The following is a 27,783-nucleotide window of genomic DNA, read 5'->3' on the forward strand; positions in this document are numbered from 1 at the left end:
GATCAAACGTTACGGGGGGCAGGGAAAGCGTGGGACAAATCTCCCGGGTCTTTCGCATTTTTTAGTCGAAAACCGGTCGGTACTTGCACTGTATCCCTTCTTATGCCTCCTCGGCTCCCACCCACTGTGGTTAGGAAGTGAGGTTTCTTGTTCGTGTGTGCACAATCCCGTACCTGGCTGTTTCCACAGGGCTCAACGGCAGCCAATAGTATCTGGCACTGATTCAGGCTGTCCTCAGAGAGAGGCTGAGTTTGTTGATAGCACATCAGTATCGCGAGGTCATTGTCGGGGAGGATCTGCTATCATCACTTTAACGGAACACAACATACTGACTGGTGGCAAAGTGGCTATAAACTCAGATTCCGTCGTGGAAAGGTCACGGGTTCCGATTTCTGTTTCGCTCTTCACTGCCTTTAGAGAGTTACCAAACTGCTCTAAGTCAAAAGCTTTCTCGTCTGGACAAGGGGATTCTCAAAGTACCTCCCCGAAGAGGTCACGGTGAGTATGAAAAGCGATGGTCCCCGTAAGGAAAGGCCTTAGTAGGTAGTAATCTAAATGTCCATTCAGTCCCAGAGGAAGAGTGATGATGTAGGTAGCGTGTGCTCTGACAGTAGAATGTGATACAGCGGTGAAAAAGACTTAACGCACGACTCCACACAGCGCGACGGACAGACCGACGAAGTACTGAGCAAAGAGGCAGAAGGGTACCCAAAATATGATATTTCTACAAAGTGCAAAATATACAAATCAATACTAGCGGCGTCTGGGGGGCTCGGTCGGTTGAGCATCCGACTTCGGCTCAGGTCGTGATCTCACGGTACGTGAGTTCGAGCCCCGCGTCAGGCTCGGTGCTGACAGCTCAGAGCCTGGAGCCTGCTTTGGATTCTGTGTCTCCCCGCCCTCTCTCTCTGCTTCTCCCCCGATCATGTTCTCTCTCTCTCTCTCTCTCAAAAATAAATAAACATTAAAAAAATAAAAAAAAATACAGAACAATACTATATGCCGTTTAGACGGCAATGCAATGCACACGCCATGCACAGATAACAGTACGTATGGGATGAAAAACATTTCAGGGAATGAGTAACTCGGGGGATGGCAGGGGGATGCCATTTGGGACGTGGTACCCCGAGGGCCTCCAGTGAGTTCGTAACATTTTGGTTCAGGGCTCGACACAAATTATGGCCCTTCCAAATCCAGCCCATCTTTTCCTGTGGCCCAGGGGCTAAGAATGGCTTTCACATTTTTTTTAAAAAAAAATTTTTTTTTTCAACATTTATTTATTTTTGGGACAGAGAGAGACAGAGTATGAACGGGGGAGGGGCAGAGAGAGAGGGAGACACAGAATCGGAAACAGGCTCCAGGCTCTGAGCCATCAGCCCAGAGCCCGACGCGGGGCTCGAACTCACGGACCGCGAGATCGTGACCTGGCTGAAGTCGGACGCTTAACCGACTGCGCCACCCAGGCGCCCCGGCTTTCACATTTTTAAACGGGTTGAAAACCAATCAAAAGCAGGATAACATTTCATGACCTGTGAAGATTACAGTGTCCGTAAGTAAAGTCTTCTTGGAACCCAGCCCTGCGCGTTGGTTGACTGTACCGTCCAAGGCTATGTTCACGCCGCACCTTCTGAGGACGGCAGGTGTGACAGAGACCCGCAGAGCTGAAAATATTTAAGAACCGGCAGGAAAAGCTGGCCCACTCGGTTTTAGTTTGTGAGCAGGGGGTTTGGACGTACCACTGCTATGTGGCTATTATACATCCTCGCGTGCCCGAGACACTTAATAATTATACAAAAAAGAACAAAGCAGCCACTTATCCCAGGACGTGCACAGAGGATTCCACACAAATAAGCTTCTAGAGTTTGTATCTTTATGTTCGCTGATAAACATCTGCCTGACGGGGCAAGGAGCAGTACTGTGACTTCTGGCCTCAGTCACAGGGCTTGTTTATTTTATTGAGTGCTCCTGTCGTCCTCAGGAGCTCAGAGCAGGAGTGTGCTTGGGAGTTCTAACTCTGGGGCAGAGTCCTGCCAGGAAAGCTTTTGGCACGTTCACCTTGGACTTTTGCCTCACGTGGTCAAGCCAAGATGGAAATCACCTTTATTTCCCCCACAGCACCTGACACAGCATCGTGTTCATTCTGTCATTCTAGTAACATCTGCAGAAGGACGGGAGGGGGAAAAAAGATGGAAGGGACTTGGAAGGAGAGAGACCGGGGGGCGGGGGGGGGGGGGATCTATAACTGAGTGATTAGTTTCTTCGAACAGATTTTTATTTCATTATTTTATTCTATACGCTTATTTGTTTATTTAGAGACAGGGACAGCGTGAGTGGGGAGGGGCAGAGAGAGAGGGAGAAGAGAGAGAATAGGCAGGCTCTGCACTGTCAGCACAGAGCCTGACATGGGGTTCCAATTCACGCAACTGTGAGATCGTGACCTGAGCCGAAACCAAGAGTAGGACGCTCAACCGACTGAGCCACCTGGGCGGCCCCTTCAAACAAGATTTTTAAAAATTTCCCATTTAGTCTCATTTTTCCACCCCACCCGAGACAATGACTCTAATGAATTAAATATGTAAATACGTCTCCTTATAAATGATGCTCTATGGGGCACCTGGGTGGCTCAGTCAGTTAAGTGTCCAACTTCATCTCCAGTGGTGATCTCGCAGTTCATGGGTTCGAGCCCCGGGTCGGGCTCTGTGCTGACAGCTCGGAGCCTGGAGCCTGCTTCGGATTCCGTGTCTCCCTCTCTCTCTGCACCTCCCCCGCTCACTCTCTGTCTCTCTCTGTCTCTCAAAAACGAATAAACATTAAAACATTTCTTATCAATGACACCGTATTGTTTTATGTGTGAATTGGGTTTTAATTTACATGGATAGTGCTATGCATGAGATCTCTTCTTGTTTATTGGGCTTTTTCTCTCCAGTCTGCACGGTGATTTTATAATGGGTACCCACTGCTGAATAGTTATCAAGCATAATTATAGTTAGAATTCCATACTGTGTATTCACTCTACTGTATTTACAAATTGCCCTAGTGATAAACATCCAGGAGCGTTCGTCTCTCAGCTACCTAGAAATAATGCCGCAACGAACATCTTCGTTAAAAAAGTATATATATACCGAGGGACGCCTGGCTGGCTCAGTCAGAGGAGCACGTGGCCCTTGATCTTGGGGTTGTGAATTTGAGCCCCACGTTGGGTGTTGAGATTACTTAAATAAATAAAAAGTTAAAAATATGTATCTAAAACACGTATCCCTATATGTGTTTACACACACACATTCTTAAAACATATATGTGTGTGTGTGTGTGTGTGTGTGTGTGTGTGTGTGTGTGTGTATATATATTCAAGGATGATATCTGTCATTGGGTGTACTGGTCCTCATAATTTCTGTGCTAATCTAGGTTCCCACCAGAAGTGCATCAGTGTTCTAGTTTCATAAATTCTTGCTAACACGGAGCATTGTCCAACTTCCTACTTTTTGTCAAACTAATGGGTGGAAAGCGATAGCACAGTTGTTTGAATTCGTATTTCTACGATTACTAGTGCATTTGAGCACAGAGTTACGTAACTGTGGGACACGTAAGTTTCTGGGAACTGTCTATTCGTATGTTTTATCCTTGCTCACTTTTCTATTGGGTTTTCTTTTCTTTCCTTTTTTTTTTTTTTAAGTTTATTTATTTATTTTGAGAGAGAGACAGAGCCTGAGCAGGAGAGAGGACAGAGAGAGAGAATCCCAAGCAGGCTCCACACTGCCAGTGCAGAGCCCGATGCAGGGCTTGACCCCACAAACTGTAAGATCATGACCTGAGCTGAGATCAAGAGTCGGATGCTAAACCAACTGAGCCACCCAGGTGCCCCTACTGGGTTTTCTTTTTATCTTTTCTTGATGATTTGCTGGAGTGCCTTGTAGAGTCTATGTATTCGTTTATTGCTAGTGTTAGATGCTGTAAATTTCTTTTCTTACCTTTTCATTTGTCTGTTTTATTTACGGTGTCTTGCAGAACGAAAAATTTATATGTTTGCCCGATAATTTATTTTTAGGTGTGAAAATTATTTCCGTAAGTCTAGGATATTAAAATGTGTCTACATTTTGGGGCGCCTGGGTGGCGCAGTCGGTTAAGCGTCCGACTTCAGCCAGGTCACGATCTCGCGGTCCGTGAGTTCGAGCCCCGCGTCGGGCTCTGGGCTGATGGCTCAGAGCCTGGAGCCTGTTTCCGATTCTGTGTCTCCCTCTCTCTCTGCCCCTCCCCCGTTCATGCTCTGTCTCTCTCTGTCCCAAAAATAAATAAACGTTGAAAAAAAAAAAATTAAAAAAAAAAAAAATGTGTCTACATTTTAATTTGTCTGCATTTCTATTTTCACTTAGAATTTTAAAAGATGCTTCAATCTTTAATTCATCTGGAATCCTCCTTTTAATATGGTTTAGTCATCCAATCTTAAGTCATCTTAAGTCATCCAATAATCCTTTATGGGATCAAAGTGATTCACCTCTAGTATCATTGGCTGCCAGAAGAAAAGTAACTTTTCTTTTGGCGAAGGTCTTACCTTCCAGGGTTTCCACAATTTTTCACGTACAATGTTTAGCACTTAATAAAAATTATCAGCCACGCAAGGAGACAAGACAAAATGATCAGGAACCAAGACAAAACACAAACCCACAATAAGATTCAGACATTGGAGCTGTCAAACTTGGGACTCCCTGACCACCTCGATAATATGATCAAGAAAAAAGGTTCAAATGGAGAATGCTACTTTAGATCTAGAGGATTTTTAAAAATCCAAACGAAAATTTGAAAACCAAAAAGTACAGTAATTGAAATTCAGAGCTCAATACAGCAGTTGAACAACAGATTTGATGTAGCAAAAGAAAAGATTAATGGACTGGAAGATAAGTCAGTACATAAATCTCAGAAAGAGGGCCGGAAAGGAAAATAGATATAAAAGAAACATGGGACATGGAGAAAAGGTCTAACATACATGTAATAGGGGCCACAGAACGATAGAAGAGAGAGAACAAATCAGAAACAGTATTTAACAAGAAACTGACAGAAAACCTTTCAAGACTGATAAAGACATCAAGCCAATGCCATCAAGAAGTTCTGCAAATCCGAAGTAAAATAAACACAGAGGAAAACACTCCAGGCGTGTCACAAACTGAACACATGTGAGAATATATTCTCTTAAAAGCAGACAGAGAGTGAATAAAAGACAAATGATCTTTAAAGAAGGAATTGCAAGACTTCTCTGCAAGTAGGATGGGAACCAAAAAAACAATGGAGGTTCGTCTGCTGATGCAGAATTCTAGGCCAGCAGGAAAGCCTTCAAAACTGAAGACAAAAACTAAACAAACCCAAAATAAGATTATTTGCCACTAGTGGATGTGCAACGAATGGTCTGGAAGCATGAAAATTCAGCAAAGGGTGGAGAACAACACAAAAGGATAAATACGTAAGTTAGAGGGGGATAAATGAAGTTTATATGTTCTAAGGACATTGCGTTTTTCTACAAGTGGTACAAGCACTAATTTATAGTAAACTTTAAGATTTACAAAGGATGCATGTTACAATCTTTAGGGTAACTGCTCAGAATAATAATAAAAAATGTATACCAACAAGCTAATAGAGGAAAAATGGACTAATAAAAATACTTAACCCAAAAGAAAGGAAGAAAGTACAGAAAAAGAAACAAAGAAGAGAGGGGATAGAAAAAAAAAAAGAGATTTAAACTCCAATTTATCAGTAATTAAATACTTAATGTCCATTTCACTTACAGAATAAATACTCCCACTAAAAGACAAATATTACAAGACTGGATTATAGAACTGACTACCGGCTTTGGGGCACCGGGGTGGCTCAGCTGGTTAAACACCCGACTCTTGATTTCAGCTCTGGTTATGATTTCATGGTTCATGGGATCAAGCCCTCTGTCAGGCTCTGGGCTGAGAACACGGAGCCTGCTTGGGATTCTCTCTCTCCCTCTCTCTCTGCCCCTCCCCTGCTTGTGTGCACATGCATGCATGGGCTCTCTCTCTTTCTCTACTAAACATTAAAAAAAAATGAACTACAGGCTTATTACAAGATACCCGTTTTAAATATAAAAACACACAAAGACTCAGAGCAAAGAACTGTAAAAATTCACACGAGGCAAACACCAGATAAAAGAAAGCTGACATAGTTTCAAATAGACTTGCAAATAAAAACCATTACTACAGATTTAGAGGAACATACTGTAATGATAAAAGAATGAAGATATAACAATCAGGAAGTTTGCCTTTCCCAAAACTAATTTGCATGGTATTGACTCCAAAAGGGAATAAAGAGTCTAGGTCTTTGTTGGGTAACTTAAGATCTAAACTTCAAACTTACCTATAGCAATTCAAACACGTCTTCCTTTGGAGGAAAATAAATAAATATCACTAACAAAGCCAAAGTAATAGGAATACCAGTGCTCACAAAGAAAACAGAACCCTGATTTAGGAACCTGACAATTATTCTTTCGTGCTGCCAGCGAGAGCTTAATGGGTACTGTGATTTTACAGAAGCAAACAATTAACCACAAGTATAGCAGTTATGAGCAGTGCAGTGAAAAACACCCTCTCAAAAATTCTAATCCCAGCTCCCGTTTCCCAAGCTCCTATCCCATGGCAGGCAGTCTTCCCCATCACTTTCCCATTTACCTCCTGGAATTCTATCAGTCATCCTGGGAGACAGAACTGTCCGCCCCCTACTTCCCAACAGGACAACTAAACATAGATTTAGGTCTGAGCACAGCAAAAAGCACCAAGGAGACATGATCATTCCTGTTGGGTGAACTTACCCTGTTCTGCCACTAGAAGCTTTTAAAATTTCAGCACATGGTGAGTTTTGGATTTGGGTTTTATGGGTCATGTTGTTTTATTATTGAATTACATGTGAACGGGGGCGCCTGGGTGACTCAGTCGGTTGAGTGTCTGTCTTCGGCTCAGGTCACGATCTCGCGGTTCGTGGGTTCGAGCCCCGCATCGGGCTCTGTGCTGACAGCTCGGAGCCTTGGAGCCTGCTTTGGATTCTGTGTCTCCCTCTCTCCCTGCCCCTCCCCCGCGCATGCTCTGTCTCTCTCAAAAATAAATTTGAAAAAAAGAAAAAAAGAAAAAAAGAATTACGTGGGCACAGCAGAGGCGGGAGGGTGATCTCTTTTTGGTGTTTTGAGGCCTCTGAAGCTCTTAGCCTGGCCCTGATTATAGTGCTCATTTTACACATTATAGTGCTCAGATAACAGAAATAAAAATAATTAACACTTGAAAAGCATTTAGTCCGGGGCCAAGAGCTCTTTGCCTATATGGCCTCATTTAATCCTATGAGGTGGGCAGAGATGAAGAGACGGAGGTTCAGAGAGTGACCTGCTAGAACCAGGACTCACAACCAGGGGGGCTGGCCCTGGGGTCTGTGCATTTTCTTTTAATTAATTAATTATTGGAGTACAGTTTACGTACAATGCCGTATTGGTTTCAGGTACACAACATAGTGATTTGACAATTCTACATGTTACTCAGCGCTCCCGAGGACAAGTGTGGTCACCGTCTGTCACCATACGGTATTACAATATTATGGGCTATATTTCCTATTCTTTACTTTTCATCCCCGTGACTTATTTCTGTTACAACTGCAAGTGTGCATCTCTTAATCCCCTTTACCTATTTTGCCCAGCCCCCCACCCACCTCCCCTCTGGCAGCCACATTTGTTCCCTGTATTTAAGATCTGTTTGTTTTGTTTTGTTTTTTAGATTTTATGTATACGTGAAATCAGACGTTATTGGTCTTTCCCTGTCCAAGTTATTTCCCTTAACGTAATACCCTCTAGGTCCATCCACGGCACGAATGGCAACATTTCATTCTTTTTTATGGTTGGGTGATACTCTATTGTGTATCTATTTCACATCTTCTTTATCCGTTCATCTGGTGTGAGGTGATATCTAACTGAATCTGAAGCACTGGGTGGTATGAATACTTCAACAATATTAATTCTTCCAGTCCATGAGTATGGTATATCTTTCCATTGTGTCATCGTTAATTTCTTTCATCAACGTCTTATAGTCTTCAGAGTATAGGTCCTTCACCTCCTTTGCTAAATTTATTCCTAGGTATTTTATTCCTTTGGTGCAACTGTAAATGGGACTGTTTTTAAATTTTTTCTTCCTGCTACTTTGTTGTTCGTGTATAGAAACACAGCAGGTTTCTGCATATCAATTTTGTATCCTGCAACTTTACTGATTTCGTTGATGAGTTCTAATAGCTTTTTGGTGGACTCTCATGGTTTTCTTCATGTACACTCTCATGTCAACTGCAAAAGTAAAGTTTTACTTCTTTCTTCCAATTTGGACGATTTTTAGTTCTTTTTCTTGTCTGACGGCTATGGCTAGGATTTCCAGTACAAAGCTGAATAAAAGTGGTGGTCGTGGACATCCTTGTCTTGTTCCTGATCTTAGAGGAAAAGCTTTCAGTTTTTCACCACTGAACAAGATGTTAGCTGTGGGTTTTTCAATAAAGGCTGTGGTCTTTATTATGTTGAGGTATGTTCCCTCTAAACCTACTCTGTTGAGAGTTTTGATCATGAGCAGATGTTGAATTTTGCCAAATGCTTTTCTTCTGCATCTACTGAGATGATTATATAGTTTTTATCCTTCCGTTTGTTAGTGTGACGTATCACATTGATTGATGTGTGAATACTGAACCCTTGCATCCCTAGATTCAATCCTGCTTGATTGTGACGAATGATACTTTGAACATATTCCTGGGTTTGAGTTGCTAATATTTTGTTGACGATTTCTGCATCCATGTTCAATGAGGGACAGTTAAACTACAAGTAAAACTGGGTCAAAAACTGAACCCAAGGCCCAACCAACTCCAAAATCTATGAAGTCACCTGGTCAGAGCTCTGGTTCTGTCATCGGCTACATGGGTTCGAATCCCAGCTATGTGTCGTACCAGTTGTATGACCTTGGGCAAGTTATTTAACTTCTCTGAGCCTCATCCACAAGTATGGAGAAAATAATAGCACCTTCCCTGGCAGGTTACGTGCAGATTAAGTTAGAGAAGGCATCCACCCAGACAAAAGACACAATTAGTTTCATTCCAGGGAGATACCAGGAACTGTCATGAGGGTCATCTCGAAACCACTGATTCGAAACCTTCTGATTGATGGGCAGAGTTGAATTCTCTTGCAGTTTGTGGGGAGGCTTCCCTCACATTCTCCCCCTTCTCCCCTGCTCACGATGACCTGAAACAGGAGACCAGCTTATTCTCCTTGCAGGGGAGGGAAGAGAGAAATCAGACAGCCTTCACACAGCCCGGGGGAGGAGAAAGACTTAGCTCCTCTTTCGTGAAGGCAGGAGAAGGACGCAAAGGCATGGGATTCATTAAAAAAAAAATCCACCCCCCCCCTTTGCACTGTTGCAAAACCCCGATACCCCTGCTGCTCCGGAGCCAGGCCAAGAGGAGCAGGAAGAAAGAGGCATTCAAAAGCCCCCACCCTCTGGCCTTCTCTGTGGCCTGCTGCTGCCAGCGGCTTGCCCCATTTGTTACCCTTGTCACCACCCCTGTCCCTGGAGACTGAGAAGCACTGGGGGAGCACGGGGCTGCTGGAAGGGCCCAAGAGATGACAGCTGGAGGGTGGGGGGTAGGGGTGACTTCAAAGGCTGTGAGGGATCAAAAGCAGATGGGGGGCCCCAGGCGGGTGGGTGGCTCACCTTTCCACCCCCGCCCCCCCCCCCCCCACCGAGTGCCCCGACTACCTTGGCTGAGAACAGTGGACCTGCCTGCTGGCTGGAGAGGACAGATGGCCAGTCGGCCAAGGGGACTTCAGAGAGGGCCAATCCCCAGCATCTTTCAAGGGCTTAGAAATCCCAACCTGCCGACAGCAATCACAGGCTTCTGGATAGACAACAGCTGTGGCCCAAACCTGGATGTTTCTGGAGGTCTCCACCACCATTTGATCTGCTGATCGCCCACGCGGCTCTGCCCCAGTCTCCCCCATCTGGGGGGCCGGTGAGGGGGCTGCGCTGCTCATACCGGAAGCCCAGGACTGTCCCCGCTCCTCACTCTCCTTGAGCCCTCACATCCAATCCATCACTAGGTATCGTTAGGTTCCACCTTGGAAACATCCATGGAATGCACGGACTGCTCTCCGCCTCCACAGGCATCGCCGGCCCCAAGCCCCCACCGTCTCTGCCCTGGACAGCCACCACACCCTCCGTGCCCGTCTCCCTGAGACCACCCTGGCCTCCCTCCAGTTTGTCCTCTGGGCAGCGGCCTCAGGGGGCTTCCGACAACACAAATCTGAACTTGCCGCCCTCACCACACCCTTGCTTATAACTTCTGGTTGTTTTCAGAATGTGGCCGATTTCTGAACACAGCCTTGATCCGGCTTCCCGGTGAGGGAGGTCTCCTTCCAGCACACTGGCCTTTCTCTCCCTCCACGCTCCCTCCTGTCACAAGGCCTTAGCACATGCTGTTCTCTCTGCCCGGAACACCATTCCCTCTCGCTCGCCCTTCAGAGGCCTCAGCTACCATGATCCCCGGAGGCTCCCTCGGGAGGACCCAGGCCCTATGGCAGCCTCCACAGGCCCGTGTCCCTCCCTACACATCAGTCATCCAATTTTTGGGTGGGTGCTGGGCTGTTACTTAACTTCCATCCGTCTTCCTTACCAGACTGTGTACTCACTCCCAGACGGCAAGGATTTTGTGTATTTTATCCACCATTACGCTCCCCAAATCCCAGCAGGTCCTGGCCTTTGACAGCTGTTGAATAAACATTTCTTGTAGCGTGAACGAACTGCTGTATGAATAACTGTGTTCATCCAACCAGTATTAACGGAGTGGTTACTATTTACTATTTGTGCCCAACACTGCCGGTCACTGCCACTGTCACTCCCCTGGACGCTGCCCTCATTTACGTTACCCGCCGGGCCCCTCTAGGCACTGAGTTTGAGACTCTGGGTTTACTCTTCTTTTCAGCAGTAGGCCTACATACAGCAGGACGTGGTCAGAAGCCCACGGGACGCTGGATGCTACCGCCCCCTAGTCCCTCCCAGAAGGGAGAAGTGGCCCCAAAGCTCCTGTCCCAACGACACAAGGTGTTTGTGAACTCCACTTCTCAGGCTGTTACGCTCCGCCCGGCTGTCATGCCCTTGGCGGTCCTGCTTGCCCCAGCTTCACTGAGCTACAATGAACATACTATAGAAGTTAAAGGTATACAACGAGATGATCTGACACATGCACGCACTGCAATGCGATTCTGGCGGTGCTGCTTTGAGATTCAAAAGCAGGAGGAGAAAGTGGAACTATCCAGAGCCATAGCATGGAAGAGGAGCTGGGGCAGGGCGGGAGCAGCGGGGTCCTGGCATTTTGACCCGGTGGGTCGTGTGGCAATAGCACGTCTTCTTTCTTTGGGGGAACTGCCTGCCTCTTCCGGACTCTCCATGGGGCTTGGGTGGGGATGACCCTACTAATAGGCCTTGAGCCTGGCAATTAGCATCTCCTACCCCTCAGTCTACAGTGACTGGCTCAGGGATGTTGGTCACATGAGCCAGTGGGGCCAATGAGAGGCCAATGATGGGCCAATGATGGGCTTCTGGAGAAGAGATGCTCCTTCCCACTGGACATGAGCCTTGGGAGGTGTCTACCTACAGCCGGTGGCAGTGCGGGTCCACAAACGACCTTTGAGTAGCACAGCCTGAGAAGACTGACCCCCATTCTGGGACACGCGCATCACATCCTCAGTGTTCCGTGTGAAAGGCAGAATAGGAATAAACTGTAGGTTTAGTCGGTGAAATTTGGGAGCTGCTGTCTCTGTGGCCAACTTCAACATCCATGGGGGAAGACCCCATGTGTTACCCTGGTGAGGGGACAACCCCCTCCTCCTGTCCACGTCTCCATCCCCCAGCCTGTCTCCCTCATACTGGAGAAGGTGTCACTTAAGAAAAGTTGCGGGGGCAAGGGTGAGGAGACCTAGGGAACCTTCTCCCCGAACAAGGCACCGTCAGTCTCCTTTGCAAAGTCTAGAGAGAAGGCAGATGAAGGAGGGCACAGTGGATGCTACATTCACTCACTGATTCTTTCTTTCACGGAGTCAGGCTGTCAATCATTCAGACCCAACAACTGACTAGACCGCACATCAAAAAAGAAAGGTGACTACTCATTCGGTAATTGATCTCACGTTGTTGTTGGTGGTGGGTTTTCTTGGAAGGCCAGGAATTGTTCTAGGCACTGGGGATCCAGTGTTGAATCATACAAGTTCCCTGCTCTCACGGAGTCGACATTCTAGAGTGGGATCTGCATCCCGTCTCAGGTGGAACTCATCAATGGGTGGCCCCAGATGGCTGGCATATGGATAGGATAGTTGTGGAGATGTGTCTCCTCTTGCTGAGGAAGTAACTGTATAACCTTCTCTTTCATAAGATAAAAATTTAACTACCCAGGTAATATCTCAAAACATTTGTCAGTACATTTTTATTTTTATTTTTTTTTTATTAAAAAAATTTTTTTAACGTTTATTTATTTTTGAGACAGAGAGAGACAGAGCATGAACAGGGGAGGGTCAAAGAGAGGGAGACACAGAATCTGAAACGGGCTCCAGGCTCTGAGCAGTCAGCACAGAGCCCGACGTGGGGCTCGAACTGACGGACCGCGAAATCATGACCTGAGCCAAAGTCGGCCGCTTAACCGACTGAGCCACCCAGGTGCCCCTGTCAATACATTTTTAAATTTCAGGTAAAATTAAAATTGCCTTTGGCCATGATCTCCCACCAAGACTATCCTCTTGTTCTAGTCAAAAACACACACAAACACCCACACCCGCGTATATCCTTAAAAACGCACAGTGCTGTTTTGTCAATGCCACAGATCTGTGCATCCTGTTCCAGGACTCACTTTACTCTAATAACAAAATAGCCTGATGTCCATTCAATGTCACAAACCCCGAAGTAAAACTGCTGAGTCTACCTTTAAAACTGTAAAGGACATCTGCAAACCGCCCCTCGGAGGGGCTGATCTAGTTCGTGTTCCCAATGGCCACGTCTCATTTTCACACCTTGCAGGGTTTCTACTCCCTGATCTAAAAGCTTTTTGCCCAAAACTCTCTTGGGAAGACATCAGCCATTTCACAAACGTGTCCGACCAGCACCATCATCCAGCCAAGCAGGTGAAGTTCCAGGGACCCGTGTGTCAGAAAGGAAAACCAGCCTGGGTCTGGAATCTCAGTCCCAGGAAATGCTCTCTCACTCATGCTCGATCGATCAAGTCTCAATCTTTTGAACGCGGTGCAGAATAAAAATGGGTGATGGGATAGTTTTACTGTGCTTCCCTCATTCCTGACAGTGTGTGAAAACAAGGGGCCATTGTTTTGGGAATCCAGTTTTTCTATCCATTATAGATTTACAAGAAGTTGCCAAAAATAGTACAGAGAGGTCCTGGGTACCCTTCACTCAATCTTCCCCAAGTGATTACATCTTACATAACTATTAGTACAATATCAAATATAGGAAATTGACATTGGTGCTGCGTGTGTGTGTGTGTGTGTGTGTGTGCACACCTCGGTGTCACTTTCTCACACATGTAGATGCACGTAACCACCACAGCAACGAAGACAGTGGACTATTCCATCACCACAAAGATCTCAACTTGTGACTTCGCAGGCATGCCTGCCCCCATCTCTGGACCCCCAGGCACCCCTACCCCCTGGCAACCACTAATCCGTTTTCCAGCTCTGAAATGTCCTTTTGAGAATGTTATAAATGGAAGCATACGTTGTATGACTTCTTGAGATTGGCTTTTTGGTTTGCTTGTGTGTTAACATGACTCAAGTTCAGATGACTGCGTTTTATAACGCGTTTTCCAATATTTACCAGGCCCACAAGGGACAACCTTCAAAAAAGCACCCAATGTGCGGTGACAGACGGAGACAGGACCACACACGTTCTGCAGATTTGGGGTTGGGTTCAGCAAAGCCCTCGAGCAAAATGCAAAACTTTATAGAATATTTCTCATGCGGAGCCATAAAAAAAAAAAAAAAAAAAAAAAAAAAAAAGCCCCAACCCACAACCAACAAAACAAGGCACAGAGTAAAATACCATAGACTCTCACTGTAAGAGAAGGCCTGCCCTTGCCAGTGATGGCTGGAGAATGTCAAGTACCTGGAGGCCACAGGGAGCCCTGGGGCCCCCCACCGAGAGCCAGGCAGCAGGCGAGGGGCAGAATTCTCTCAGCTGCGAAGGCATTTTGCTTTGAGGGTACGGTCCTTGCCCCCTCATTAGATACCACATGGCTGTTCCTCTTCCTCTGTTCACCCAGTCACAGGACATCACAATGTAGGACCCATTTTAGAGCACAGACTCCTTCTGCTCTACAGAGGAGGGCGTTTTAATTTGAGTGAAGGGGATGGGGCGCCCGGGGGGCTCGGTCGGTTGAGCGTCCGACTGCGGCTCAGGTCGGGATCGCGCCGTTTGTGGGTTCGAGCCCCGTGTCGGGCTCTGTGCCGACAGCTCGGAGCCTGGAGCCTGCTTCCGATTCTGTGTCTCCCTCTCTCTCAGCCCCTCCCCCGCTCACGTTCTGTGTCTCTCTCTCTCTCAAAAATAAATAAACGTTAACAGAAATGTAAAAACACTGGAGAAAGGATAAGAGACACTGAATACTAGGAACCGAATGTTAGAATATCTTCATTCTACCCAAATCCTTATTTGTGCCCCCAAGAAGCTGAAATATAGTAACAGTTCACATGCTTTCTAAAAGCCAGGCACTGTTTTGAGTGCTTTTTGTGTTTGAGCTCCCTTAACTTCCCCAATAACCCTGGTGAGATTGGCTGAACGAAGATCCCATTTCATAGATGAGAAGAGCAAAAACAAGACGTTTAAGCCACTTGCCTGAAATCAACTGTAAGAGGCAGCGACAGACTTAAAACCAGGAAGTCTGACGCTGAATGTTCTGTTCTCCTGCCATCTGCCACGGAGAGCAGCAGATGTCTTAACATTAATCTTTCCTAATGACTGATCTCTAATTACATCGTCACCCTGAAAGGGAATGGGCTGTGCACTGATTATAAGTTTTTTTTTTTTTTTAACGTTTTTCTTCTTGTTTTGAGGTTGGCTCAATTTTATGCATTTTCATAGAGTGAGGTTTCTTTTCTCCTTTTTTGGTGAGATGGTTTCATGGTGAGGGTGAGAAGGCTTTTTTTTTTTTTTAAATGAAAAATCCCAAACATATGTAAAAGCAGACAGAATAGTAAAATAAATCACTGAGCACCCATCAGATGCAACAATTTTCGAGATTCTACCACACGTGTCTCTTCCAAGGTTTTGGATTTGTTTATTTTTCTCTTCGGTGACACCGTTAAAGCAAATTTGAACTTGAAGCCTCTTCTCTCTGCCATACTTCGTTAAAGCATTTGGACACTCTCTATGATCACATCTAACAAAACGCACAATAATTCTTTGTGCCCTCTTGAACGCAGTTCGTACCCAATCTCCCCAGTGGTCTCCAAAGGCCCTTTTAAGGCCGGTTTACAAGATCTGGGATCTAGGGTGGCGGGATAGGCGAACTAGGTCAAGGAGAGTCCAAGATACAAACTTCGGTTACAACATAAATGAGTCACGGAGATGAAAAGGATGGCGCTTCTACCGACACGTTGAAAACACTAGGTTAGTTGTCTTGTAGAGTATCACGTTCTGGAGTTTTCGGTTTGCTTCCTCATGGTGTTGTTCACTTCGTTCTCTTTCGACCACATTTTCCGCAGGTTCTCTTTAACAGAGGATTAGGTTCACGTTAACGAGGGAGTAATGCTTCAGAGTGGTGCTGAATTCTCTCCGCGGCATCACACCGGAAGGGCATGAGGTCGAGGGTCTCCTTCTACTAACACTAATAGAGGCCAGCGGGCCTGCCTCTGTCATCACGAAGTTCCCCACAAGCCTCTGATCTAACGGTTTCATCCAATAATGCTCGTGGCCGGAATCAATGATTTCATTAGAGATTTAGAGATGTTTGAAAATGTATTTTTTAAAGAGAAGAAAGAAGAACATTACGATAATGTGACTAGATTTGTTTAGCGTCTATGTTCTTGCAAGTAGCTGTTACAAACCTTTCTTCACTGCACTCCCCCAACCAGCCCATGAGGTGGGTGAAGCCAGCGGGAACCTGGAACAGCAGTGGCAAAGCGGGCTGTTGTCCAGGTGCTTGGGTTCGAATCCCGGCTCTGCTGGTGGTCTGGGATCCTGCTTGGTTTCCCGGCCTCAATTTTCTCGCCTGTCAAATGGGGGCACAAATGGTCCCTACTGCTTAGGGTTTTTTGAGGATGAATGACTTTCTACTTGTGAAGCTCTCAGAACAGAAGAGGAAACCGAGTGAACTCTTATCTCCACCCTTACCCGCGAGGACGGCGTCAACAAATTCAATAAATGGCCTCAGTCCCACAGCTAATGACAGTCACAAGGCATAAATCTCGTTCCACCACATTACACAGTCTCCACGGGCTGTTTTCCCACATTTTGAAAATAATTGCCAATAATTAGGAAAACACTTTTCAGCCATAATGGCTCAGAGAGCTACCTACACAGCTAACCCGAGGCCCCACACCTTGTGGGCCCATGACACCCCTCCCAGTGAACCTTCTGGAAGCTCTGCCGACTCCGTCCTGCAGGGACGCTCCCCCTTTTGCTAATACTCAGACCTAGCGGGTTGGTTCCCACTTCATGGCTTTGCACGTGCTGTTCCTTCTGCCACAAATGCTCTTCCCCACATCTCTTTCTGACTTGTTTCCTCGCTTCATTTCGATGTTTCCTCTCTCAAGTGTTGCCTCCTCACAGATGCTCTCCCTGATCATACTATCAAATTCATTCCTTCATCTTTCCAACCTCTCCACCCACCCACCCCCACCTTCTATCCTCTGACCCTGCTGTATTTGTCTTTATAATTCTGATCACTCTCTGAAAACACGCTGTGTATGTATTTGTTCACCTTCTCAGGGAGGGGGACTTTGTCTTCTTCGCTGCCGCATCCTTAGCATTTTAGTACAGTAATCGCTGTGGGCATTAAGCAGTCAGCAATAAGGAGCAGTGAAATGAATACTCATTAAGTGCCCTCCAGCCTCACAGCGTCCTACGCAAGGACCGTGCATGCGTCATTTAGCAACAGCATTTCTTATAAGCAATTCTTTTCACAAAAGAGAAAGGAATATATGTTCACGGTAAAAGAGCTGAATAGACATATAATATAGAAAGACAGAGGGGTGCCTGGGTGGCTCAGTCGGTTAAGCGGCCGACTTCGGCTCAGGTCATGATCTCGCGGTCCGTGGGTTCGAGCCCCGCGTCGGGCTCTGTGCTGACGGCTCAGAGCCTGGAGCCCGTTTCAGATTCTGTGTCTCCCTCTCTCTGACCCTCCCCTGTTCATGCTCTGTCCCTCCCTGTCTCAAAAATAAATAAAACGTTAAAAAAAAAAATTCTCTTTCTCTCTCCCACTGCCCCTCTCCCCCACTCATGCTCTCTCTCTCTTTAAAAAAAAAAAAAAAAAAAAGAGTCTCCTCCACTGGTCTGTGCTAACCTTCGTTCACAGTTTGAGGTACGCAGTGGCAGAGTTTATCAGGTGGTCTCCAGTATCCCTTCTCTCCCCGCTTCTTATACAGTGAAAGAATTCCTGATTCTTAGAAGGGCATGCAGCCACCGAGAATTTCCCAGCCTCCTTTGCAGTTAGGTTGTGACCATGTGACTAAGTTACGGTCAGCGGGATGGAATCAGAAGTGATGTATTCAACATGCAGGTCGTGTCCTTAAAGGAATCCAGGGGACCTTGCCCTTTCCCCCTTTCCTACTGGCGGGAACGCAATGTGACAGAGAGCCATCTTGGGCCATGAGGAAAAGGGCAGCACTCTCAGGGTGACGTAACAGGATGGAAGGAATATGGGCCACTGCTGACCTTGCAGAGCAGAGCTGCTGTGTCAGCCCAGGCTTTTGTATGAGAGAAAAATGAACTTCTACACTATTTATGCCATTATGACTTCAGCTATCCATCACAAGGAGCTAAATCTATGTCTGTATCAGTCAATCAATCAATCATCTCCTATCTGATTTTCTTCAATGCATTTATGTGTGTGTGTGTGTGTGTGTGTGTGTGTGTGTGTGTGCATGTGTGTGTAGCAACTTCATATCATGAATTCTAAACATACACAAAAATACCCAATACCATCCAACTCTTGGTTTTGGCTCGGGTCATGGGATCGAGCCCCATGTCAGGCTCTGCACTGAGCATGGGACCTGCTTAAGATTTTCTCTTTCTCTCTCTCTCTTTCTCTCTCCCTCTGCCCCTCTCCCCTGCTCGCACTGTCTCTTTCTCTCTCTCTCTAAAATAAAAGAATAATAAGAAAATAAAGATACACCATGGACAACTTTCCAATCAGTACACACAAAGCCACCTAATTCTTTTTAACATCGGTACAGCATTCCATGGAAATAATGTACCAAAGTTTATTTAACCATTTCCCAAGTGACGGACATTCAGGTTATTGACAGATTTCGTTTTTGTTGTTTTGTTTTGTTTTGTGATTTTAACCAATGATGCAACGAACATCTGTCTCAGGATTTCTCAGCTTTGGCATTCTTGAGATTTGGGGGCTGGATGCTTCTTTTCTGTGCGGGGCTGCCCTGTGGATTGGGGACTGGTTCACAGCATCCCTGGCCCCTCTCCTCACTAGGTAACAGTAGCATACCTCTCCCCAGCTGTAACAAGTTAAAATGTCCTCATTGTCAAGTGTCCCCTGGGGTCAGAACCGCTGTGGTCAAGGACCTCTCCTCTAAAGACTTACATACACACTTACACAAGTAGAAGGTTGATTTCTACAGTGGGGGCCAGTAAAGAAATGGAAACCAAACAGTTTTCAAAATGGTGGCCCTCGAGAAAGATATCAGCTGACACCCACTCCGGGTGGGAGTAAGTACTTTAGCTGAGTTTCGGCCAAGCTCACCGTGACAATCTGAGAACTGGCTCTTCACAGAGAACTGCAGTTGGTGCCTGCAAATTTATCATGTCAACCTGAGACCCCCTGAGTTGATCTGTTTTTTAACATCGTGCCTTAAGTCGGCAAATCTGATGGAAGAACATGAGACACATTTTATAAAACTAGCTTAGAGATGGGAACAACATCCTAACTTTTATGGACCAACATCCAATCAGCTGTAGGGTTAAGTTTCAGGGAACAGGTATGAGTCTCCTCATCTCCTCCTCTCTTGCACTTAATAATAAATTGGATTATAATGGAGCTTGTACAAAAAAGGGGGAGGGACTTCCAAGTTCTAATTGAAGCCTGAACTCAACAGGCTTAAGCACACACCCTCTGCTGAGATCTACCTATGGCCAGATTTAATATCCAGCCAGAACCTTCTGGGAAAAATATTAAACCTCACAAGGGCGCGTCGCGGGGCTAACACAGACCAAGGGGATTACTAAAACAGGTTCGAGGCTCCGAGTTAGGCTGGCCCAGCTGACAGAAGTGCTAAAGAATCCTCAGGATTTGTAATTTCTGGTGTTTGTAAAAACACAGTTGTAAAAAAGTAAAAAAAAAGACAAAACCCACAAAACCCAGTAAAAAAACAAAACAAAAAGTAAAAAAAAAAATAGTAGAAACAAATACAAAGAGAAGAAAGAATGAGAGAAACCTTCAGAGAGAACTAAAAATTATTTTACAGAGATTCACAAGACTTATTCATTCAATAAGCACTATGAGGAGCACCTACTGTGTGCCAGGTACTCATGTAATTTCTGGGAATCCAGTGAGGGGCAAGTCCGATGGCACCCCCCACTCCCAGAGCCAACATCCTAGTAGATTTCACCGTGGATCACGGAATTCACTCATGCCGGGAAAATCCAGTTAGCAATTCCTGTTAGCTGAAGACAGACAAGACAGAGGTACGTCTGAGCAAATCTTCACATTATCAAAGAGCTCACTATGCACCAAGCACTATATCTAATCCTCAAAATAACCCATGAGATAAGTCATATTGTGCCCCACCACACCCATTTCACAGAAGAGAAAACTGAGGACCTGGGATTACACAACCTGCGCAGGTGGCTGGCGGTGACACATCTTTTAGAGCAGAGGTTCTTGGCGGGGGGAAGGGGGGGAGGGCAATTTTGTCCCCCGGGGGGTCACTTGGCAATATCCAGAGACATTTTTGGTTGTCGCAATTGGGTAAAGTGCCACTGACGTCTAAGGGAGCGGAGGTCAGGGATGTTGCCAACCATCCTATGGTGCAAAGAACTGTCCCACAGCAAAGAGTCATCTGCCTCGAAACGTCCAAACTACCAAGGCTGAGAAACCCTGTTTTAGATGTTCTGGGAGAGGAGGGAGGGGGGAACCTTTCCAAAGCAGCGCATTTAAAAACGGAGGCAGTACAGCATGGGGGCGAAAAACAGCCAGAAAGCCTGGCTGTGAGTCTGGCTCATCCGAGCCACGGGGGCCGAGAGAGGTGCCCAGAGGGTGACGGGAAATACAGCACTCTGGCACATTCTCCCCGATGCGCTAGACGGCCGGCGACAGAGGCCTCGGAGGGCCAACAATGTCAAGGGCTGCCCTGAGCACCTCTGCACGTCTCCTGGCCTCTCCCTTTGGTCACAGACGTCACAAGCCACAGCTCCAAGCAATAGGACTTGATGTGACCCTATCCAAAGCAGGAAGGAGTGGAACAGGGGCCACCCCTCGCCCCCTCCCCCTTTATTCTGTCTCAGAGGAGCCTCCCCACCAGCTTCCTCCAGCGGACATTCCCTTCGGTCTCACCGGTGAGAAGTGGACCATCCTTCGGGCCTGAGCACGTGGCCAACCAAGACGGGGGCTCTGTTGGCCTGGAAGAGGGGCAAAGGCTGCTGGCTGAGCCGCCAGCGGGGGCTGTCCCGGAGGCATTCACTGGAGACTCGACTGGCCAAGCCGATCTTCTAGAAGCCAAGCGCCAGCTGTCATCACCAGTGCAGCCTCCCCTTGCACCAGACACCGTGCTGGGTGCTTTGGTGACCCGGCTCCGGCCACTCTCTCCCACCGCACCCCTCCCTGCTCTACCCCCCAGTGACACCCGCGTTCTACCTGCTGTCCGTCAAAAGCAATAAGCTCCTTGCTACCTTGGGCTCTACCCACCGTGGGGTCTGCTGTCCCCTTTGATGCTCACCTCGCCCACCCCCTCTTACCACCTTTAGGATTCTGCGTAAAGGTGACAACGTCCCTGCCTCCAGGAAGCCTTCTCTGACCACCACGACTGCCGCCACTCTCCCTTCCTGGATTAGTCTTCACTCTTTACGCATGGCATCCGTGACCACTGCAATTCATAATCAGCTGATTTTGGGGGCGCCTGGGTCGCTCAGTTGGGTCAGCGTCCTACTTCGGCTCAGGCCACGATCTTGCGGTTCGTGGGTTCGAGCCCCGCGTCGGGCTCCGTGCTGACAGCTCGGAGCCCGGAGTCTGCTTCCGATTCTGTGTCTCCCTCTCTCTCTGCCCCTCCCCTGCTCGCACTCCGTCTCTCTCTCTCTCTCAGAAATGAATAAACATTAAAAAAAATTTTTTTTTAAATCAGCTGATTTTTTAGTTGTGCAATGCTTAGCTTTGCAGTTAGGCTCCCTAGGCAGTAGCCATGAACCACTGAAACGTGGCTAGTCTAAACTGAGATGGGGCCAAATAACACGGCACCTGTCAAAGACTTCGTACCAAAAGAAACGTACGGTAATGCGTTAATAATCTTAAAAATATTGATTACATATTGAAATCACAACAAGTCTTAATCTATTGGATAAAGTATATCACCAACATTAATTTCCCTTGTTTCTTTTTATATTTCTTAAATGTGGCTACCAAAATTTTAAAATTAGGCGTGTGGCCTGCATTACATTTGTACTGGACAGTGTTACTTGAGAGCTTAATATACGCCTGGAGGATAGAGATCGTAACTACGTTTTTCCTGCTCTATCCCTGGTGCTTAGAACAGAGCCTGGCATAGAACGTATGCTGAGTAAATATCTGTTGAGCAAATGAATAAATAAAACCTAAGACACTGTAAGACCTCGCTCTGTTCGTTCGCATCCTGGTTGTCAAGAAGGGTTTGTTTGCATATTGCGATTTAAAATTCTCCGAACGATCACCAGGACTTATATCCGTAGAAATCAGTTCTCCCGTCTGCCTCATCCTGGCCAATATAAGCCCCGGCGTTCTCTTCAGACGCAATCCTGTGAACACGGCCAGTGCCCCTGCTCTCTTAGCTGACTCCACGCCCCAAGAGAGGGGACAAGGTTGGAGAGTCGTCCACAGCAGCCAGGCAGCCAGAAGGCTCTTAGAAAAGTCAACAGACAGCAGCTTGAGAAGTCTGTCAACCCTGACTGGACAAACATGTTCTAGAAGGGCCACTCATACTCGCAGGGAACAGCACGGAGGACAGGAGCCAAGGCAGGCAAGGCTGTGCCAAACCAGGGAAGTCAAGAGGCCAAGGCCAAATGTTTGGGAGGCTGAACAAGCCTGGGCCTGAACTAACCAGGTGAGGTCACCTGTCTCCATCCTTCGCCAAAGAAAACAGTTTTCCGAGACGAGATGTGAAGCAGGTACCCCAGGTCAGACTCAGGAGCCATGCAGCATGGGGTGGCCGTGTCAGAGCTATCAATGCAGCCCCCCCCCCCCCGAAGCTCTGGAGTGCCTCGTGTGACCTCGATGACCCCGCTTGGCCTGAAGCCCTAACCTGTCTCCAGAGGTGGGGGGAGGGGATTAAGGATTTGACAGGCCAGGAGAGAAACCACACTTGGTGTCTTGGCCGCTTTGAAAGAGATTTAGTTGCTCCAGAGCGAGCTGGCTGGGACCCTGAACCCCAGCCTTGGCGTTTATACTCCCGTTTGACCTTTATCAGTAGGACCAAGAGCTCACCCTCAGAAAGGGGTCACCACCGCAGGTCAGGCTCAGTGCCACTCCCCGACCTGGAGTGCCCAAGAGCTGACACTGGTACCCCACTTCAGCAACCCGCAGAGCAGAGGGCAGAGGCAGGACTCGAACCCCAGCGTTCGGAGCTGCTTGCTACATCAGGTGGGGGAACCTTGTCGCAGCACCCATAACTACCATTTATCAAGCATCTAGCAGTCCAGTGGGTCACTGCTCTAAGCGTAGTGAGAGTTCACCGAATGCCCTGCTCGTGGAGCCCTCAGGAAAACAGCTAGCTATTATTACCCCTTGAATTCAAACTCAGGCAGTTTGGCTCCCACGTAACTGCTACAGATGCTGGAAAACACAGACTCTGGAGTCCCAGTCCTGCAACTCGATGACAGTGGTGACCTTGGGCAAGTACTTTATCCTCTCTGGGCCTCAGTTTCCTTATCTGTAAGACGGGGATAACAGCACCTACCAAAAGGGTTGCCGTGAGGGTACAGAATTAGTAATACTCGAAAGCATTTTTAGCAGAGGGGGGGTGTTAAAAAAAAGTCCAATGTCTGCTCTGCCTGAAATACCTGGGCCACAGGAAAGGTGCCAGGTAGGGGCCAGGGCTCCCCGGGGAGGGGTTGGAGGCAGCCTTCCAGTCCTCCAGCCCCTGTACTCCCTGGCATTGCTGTGTGGGCGCACACCCCTCCAACAGCGACCTGCAGGCTTTCTGTGTGCCAGAAGCTACCGTGGGTCTCATCCTTAGTCCCCGATGACTGATTCCGTCCCCTCCTGCCCCCCACCCAAGCCTCCACTGCCCACCCACCCCCACCCCCCGAATGTGTTCTCCAAGCTCCTGGAGTGAGATTTTTAAACATAAATCTGACCTTGTCATGCCCTCACTAAAACCTCTTTAATGGCTCCCCATTGCCCTCAGGCTAAATTCCAAACTTTCACAGGGGTTAAAAACAGTGGCTTTCAAAAATCGTTGACTGAGACTCACAGTAAGAAACACATTTTACAATGCAGTGCAGCGTGCACCTTTATAAAACTTGAAATAAAAGTTTCAAGAAACCACATTGACCTCATGTGTGACACAGGCAGGTATTTTCTATTCTATTCTTTTTTCTTTTTTTTCCTCCCCAGTGCTGGCTGTGGCCCACCGAACTGATTTCATGACCCACTAATGTGTTAAGACCCGAAGTCTGAACAACACTGGTTTAAGAACTCTCTGACCCAGGCCCTGGCAGCCCTTAAGCCTCATCTCTCCCCACCCATTCTTGGCAGTCCAAGTTCTGGTCATGCTGAACCCCCTGCACCATAGTCTTTCTCGCCACCGGGCCTTTGCACATGCTGTTCCCTGTGCCTTCAGCACTCTTCCCACTTGTCCATCTGGCATAGCTAAAGGATACCTCCCCATCCACTGACCATTGCCTCACCATCGCCTGCGATCCACCTTCGAACCCTCTCTGCACATTAGAACCACCTTGGGAGTTTTATTTTCTTTTTTAAACCAATGCCCAGTCCCCACTTCAGATCAACGGAATCAGGTAGTTTTGGGGGGTGGGGTGGGGCCTGGGCATCAGCATTTAAAAAAAAACTCCCCAGCCAGTATGAGACCTAGAACCCTTAGGTCTAGCATGGCCTCCTGTTTTATTTTCTCCAAATTTATTTTATTTTTCTTTTTATATTTAAGACAATCTAAAGTAGCCTCTGCATTTATTTGTTTGCTTGTCTGGGGTTAAATAAGCTCAGGGAAAGGAGTCTGAGATTTTTTTTATGCCCCTCTCCCTTCTCCCGGGGCTGAGAAGATGCCCCAGCTTGTTGCTCATGTGAAGCCAGATCTCCAAGAAACATAACAGAGATGAGAAGTCAGCCTTCCGAGGGCACCTCCGCAGCACCTCCTTAGGATGCTGGTTTTCTTTCCAGTTGCTGCCAAAATGCTCACTCGTTTCAACTTCCAAAATACACTTCGAATCCAGCAGGCTGGATGGCAGAACGGTGAGCAGGGAAGGTCCTAGCCCAGGGGTTGCCAAATGTTTTCTGTAAAAGGGCCATAAAATATTTCTGTAAAAGGCTTTGTGGTTCACGCTGTCTCTCTTGCAACTGCTCAACTCTGTGGCTGTAGTTTGAAGGCAGCTACACGTAAATGAATGGGCACAGCCACGTGTCAATAAAACTTTATTTACAAAAACGGGCAGTGGGCCGGATTTGATCCAGGAGAAGCAGTTTGTCCAGTGTACTGTCACTTAACCTCTTTGTGCCTCAGTTCCCTCATTCATCAATGGGAATCATAAAGGCATGTAGTTCACGTGGTGGTAGGAAGAATTAAATAAATTAACTCACATAAAGCAGTCTAGACAGTACCTGGCACTTGGCAAATATATAAATCAATCTCAGCTACTTTTATTATTACTACCTGGAAGCAGATAGTCCTGGGATCAAACCCCAGCTGTTTCTCCGACGAGGTGTCTCCATTTCATCATCTGTAAAATGGGATCATGATAATAGAACCCACCTCCAGGGTTGTTGAGGGATGAAACGAGCACATACATGCCAAATGCTTTGTTGGAATGTATAGTCAGTGCTCAGTTGCCAAAGTCAATATTATTTTCCCAGCATGATACTGATGGAAAAACAAATCAAAACAAAACTTGGATGTCTCGCAGCCTCCACCCCGAGCTGAGGCTGCCTCTCCTCTCCTGAATCTGCCAGGTGGGGCCAGAGGGGCCCTTCCACGCAGCCCCTTCTTGAGATTCGAGAAGGCAAAGAAAAACGCCTGGCCAGAAGTTTCCAACATTCCCCCCCACCATCCCTCTGCACACAGAGCTCCTGTTGATGTTGAGGGGACTTCAACAGAGACTTCGCAGAGGAGAGATGTCCCCGATGGCAGCTGGGGTCCAGGTTCAGGAAATGGACAGCGGAGGAGGGAGAGGGTAAGAGAGAACCTTTATTCTCGGACACTTCGATGTGCCAGAGTGGGAGCAGTTGAAGGGACATGCGAATGTGCATGCACGTGTGTGTGTGTGCGTGTGTGTGCATGCGTGTGCATGTACGTGTCGGGATACAAGCAGCAGAGAGCTGCCAAGAGGAAGGAGAGAACACTGAGGCAGCGGGGGGAAGGAGTAAGTTCTGCAGAGGGACAGCACTCACTACGATCAGCTACAATGGGCCATTGTGTCCCCAGGGGACACTGGGCAATGAATGCCTGGAGACAGTTTCAGCTGTCAAACCTGGGGCAGGGTGGCGTCCATAATGCACAGGATAGCTCCACACGACAAAGAATTAGCCCAAAACTTGACAGTGCTGAGGTTCAGAAACTCCGAGCTCAGGGGAAGGGTTTCCTCGCACACAGTGAAAAATGCAAATGTAATTAGAAAGGTCTTCGTGACTCGATCAGATCTGTTTTTTCACCTATGCACGTATCCATTCAACACTTATTTCCTGAACACCTACTAGGTGCTGGATGGTGAGGGATCAATGAGGGTCCCTCACGGGAATGTTCTCTCGTATTTCTCCAGTGCTGCTGCCATCAGTGACAAATCAACCACCAACCATCAGTGGAAAATCACACACGGTCACGCTTCTCCCACAATTATAGAAAACACAGACTCGGATACATCAGAAATCATGAAGTTTTACTGCAGCCTGGCATATTCTGTCTCCCCGCCCAGCCGTCTCCATCGTGACCGCCATGGTTTCGAGGAGTCTTTGCTCCACAAGATAACATTTTCAGGCTCTAGTGATTAGGACCTGGTATTTTGGGGCCATATTCAGTCTATACCACCTTTGGAACTGACTGATTTTGATAGCAAAGTTCCAACAAGTTGGCACTATCAGCTTTCCAGCTGATAGACGACTAGACGCGGTGGAGAAGTGCGGTTCTCTGCAGGGCAAAGGGCCCACAACACGTCTTCAGAGCATTCCGGCGTCCCAACCACACAGCACGCCTTATCTACGATCATCGCGGTGGCATTTACGTGGGCCCTGTCCATTCCAGGCCAGGCTGCGACTGCTCTATCTCAGTCAAGTCATTCCTGAGGCAGAGATGCTTCTGTGCTCACAGGAACCTGGTTTTTCTTCCTTCTGGACACCAGACTGCTTCCCAGACCATCTCAAAGTTAGGTGTGGCCGATCATTGAGTTCTGGGCAATAGACTACAAGTGGAAGGAATATTGACAACGTGCAGGCCCGGACTACAAAGACTAACGCTGGATCATTCTCTCTCTTTGCTCATTTGCCTGCCGATCTGACTCACCTCTGAGGCATAGAGGGCAGAGGGCTACACAATGGAAGGAGCCCGAGTCCTTGGTGGGCCGCATCAGGACAACGGTCTACCAGGAACATTGCTACCGGTCCTCGAGTGAGAAATCAGCTGTGATTGAATTAAGCCCCAAGATGACAGGGTTTGCTTGTTACGGCAGCTAGCATTGCTGACCGATACTGACAATCCACCCACACCACGGAATCTTGTGTTGCCCCCGGAAACCGTAAGTAACAAAGCAACAAGTATACCGGTGGTCCTGGAGCCTATTCTATGAATGTCATTGAAAGGGAGAAAAAAAGAGGCTAAGCATGTGTAATACATTATTAAAAAAAAAAAAAAATCAGTCATTCTTCTTCCCTACCCCAAACCCTCCCACCCTCCAAAAAAAAAAACAAACAAACAAAAAAAAAAAACCAAACAACCCTAAACTAACCCCCAAACCAATTCAAACCAAACTTAAATCCATCTGTTTAGAAACACGTGAATATGGAGAAAAACATGGAAGACTAAAGGTCACAGGGTGGCCCAAAGTTCCACCACCTGATTTGTAAATAAAGTTTTATTGAGACACAGCCATGTCCGTCGGTTTACATGCTGTCTATGGCTGTTTTCATACCACAGAGTTG

The 27,783-nt window shown here is 47.2% G+C and overlaps 1 protein-coding gene across 2 annotated transcripts in view; it reads right to left on the minus strand.

The window, feature by feature from the left end:
• Positions 1–27,783, minus strand: part of EYA2 (EYA transcriptional coactivator and phosphatase 2) — a 267,355-nt gene that overhangs the window by 183,709 nt on the left and 55,863 nt on the right. The gene's annotated exons all lie outside the window — the stretch shown is intronic.

Source organism: Leopardus geoffroyi, chromosome A3, assembly GCF_018350155.1.
Source record: "Leopardus geoffroyi isolate Oge1 chromosome A3, O.geoffroyi_Oge1_pat1.0, whole genome shotgun sequence".
NCBI classification, from domain to species: domain Eukaryota; kingdom Metazoa; phylum Chordata; class Mammalia; order Carnivora; family Felidae; genus Leopardus; species Leopardus geoffroyi.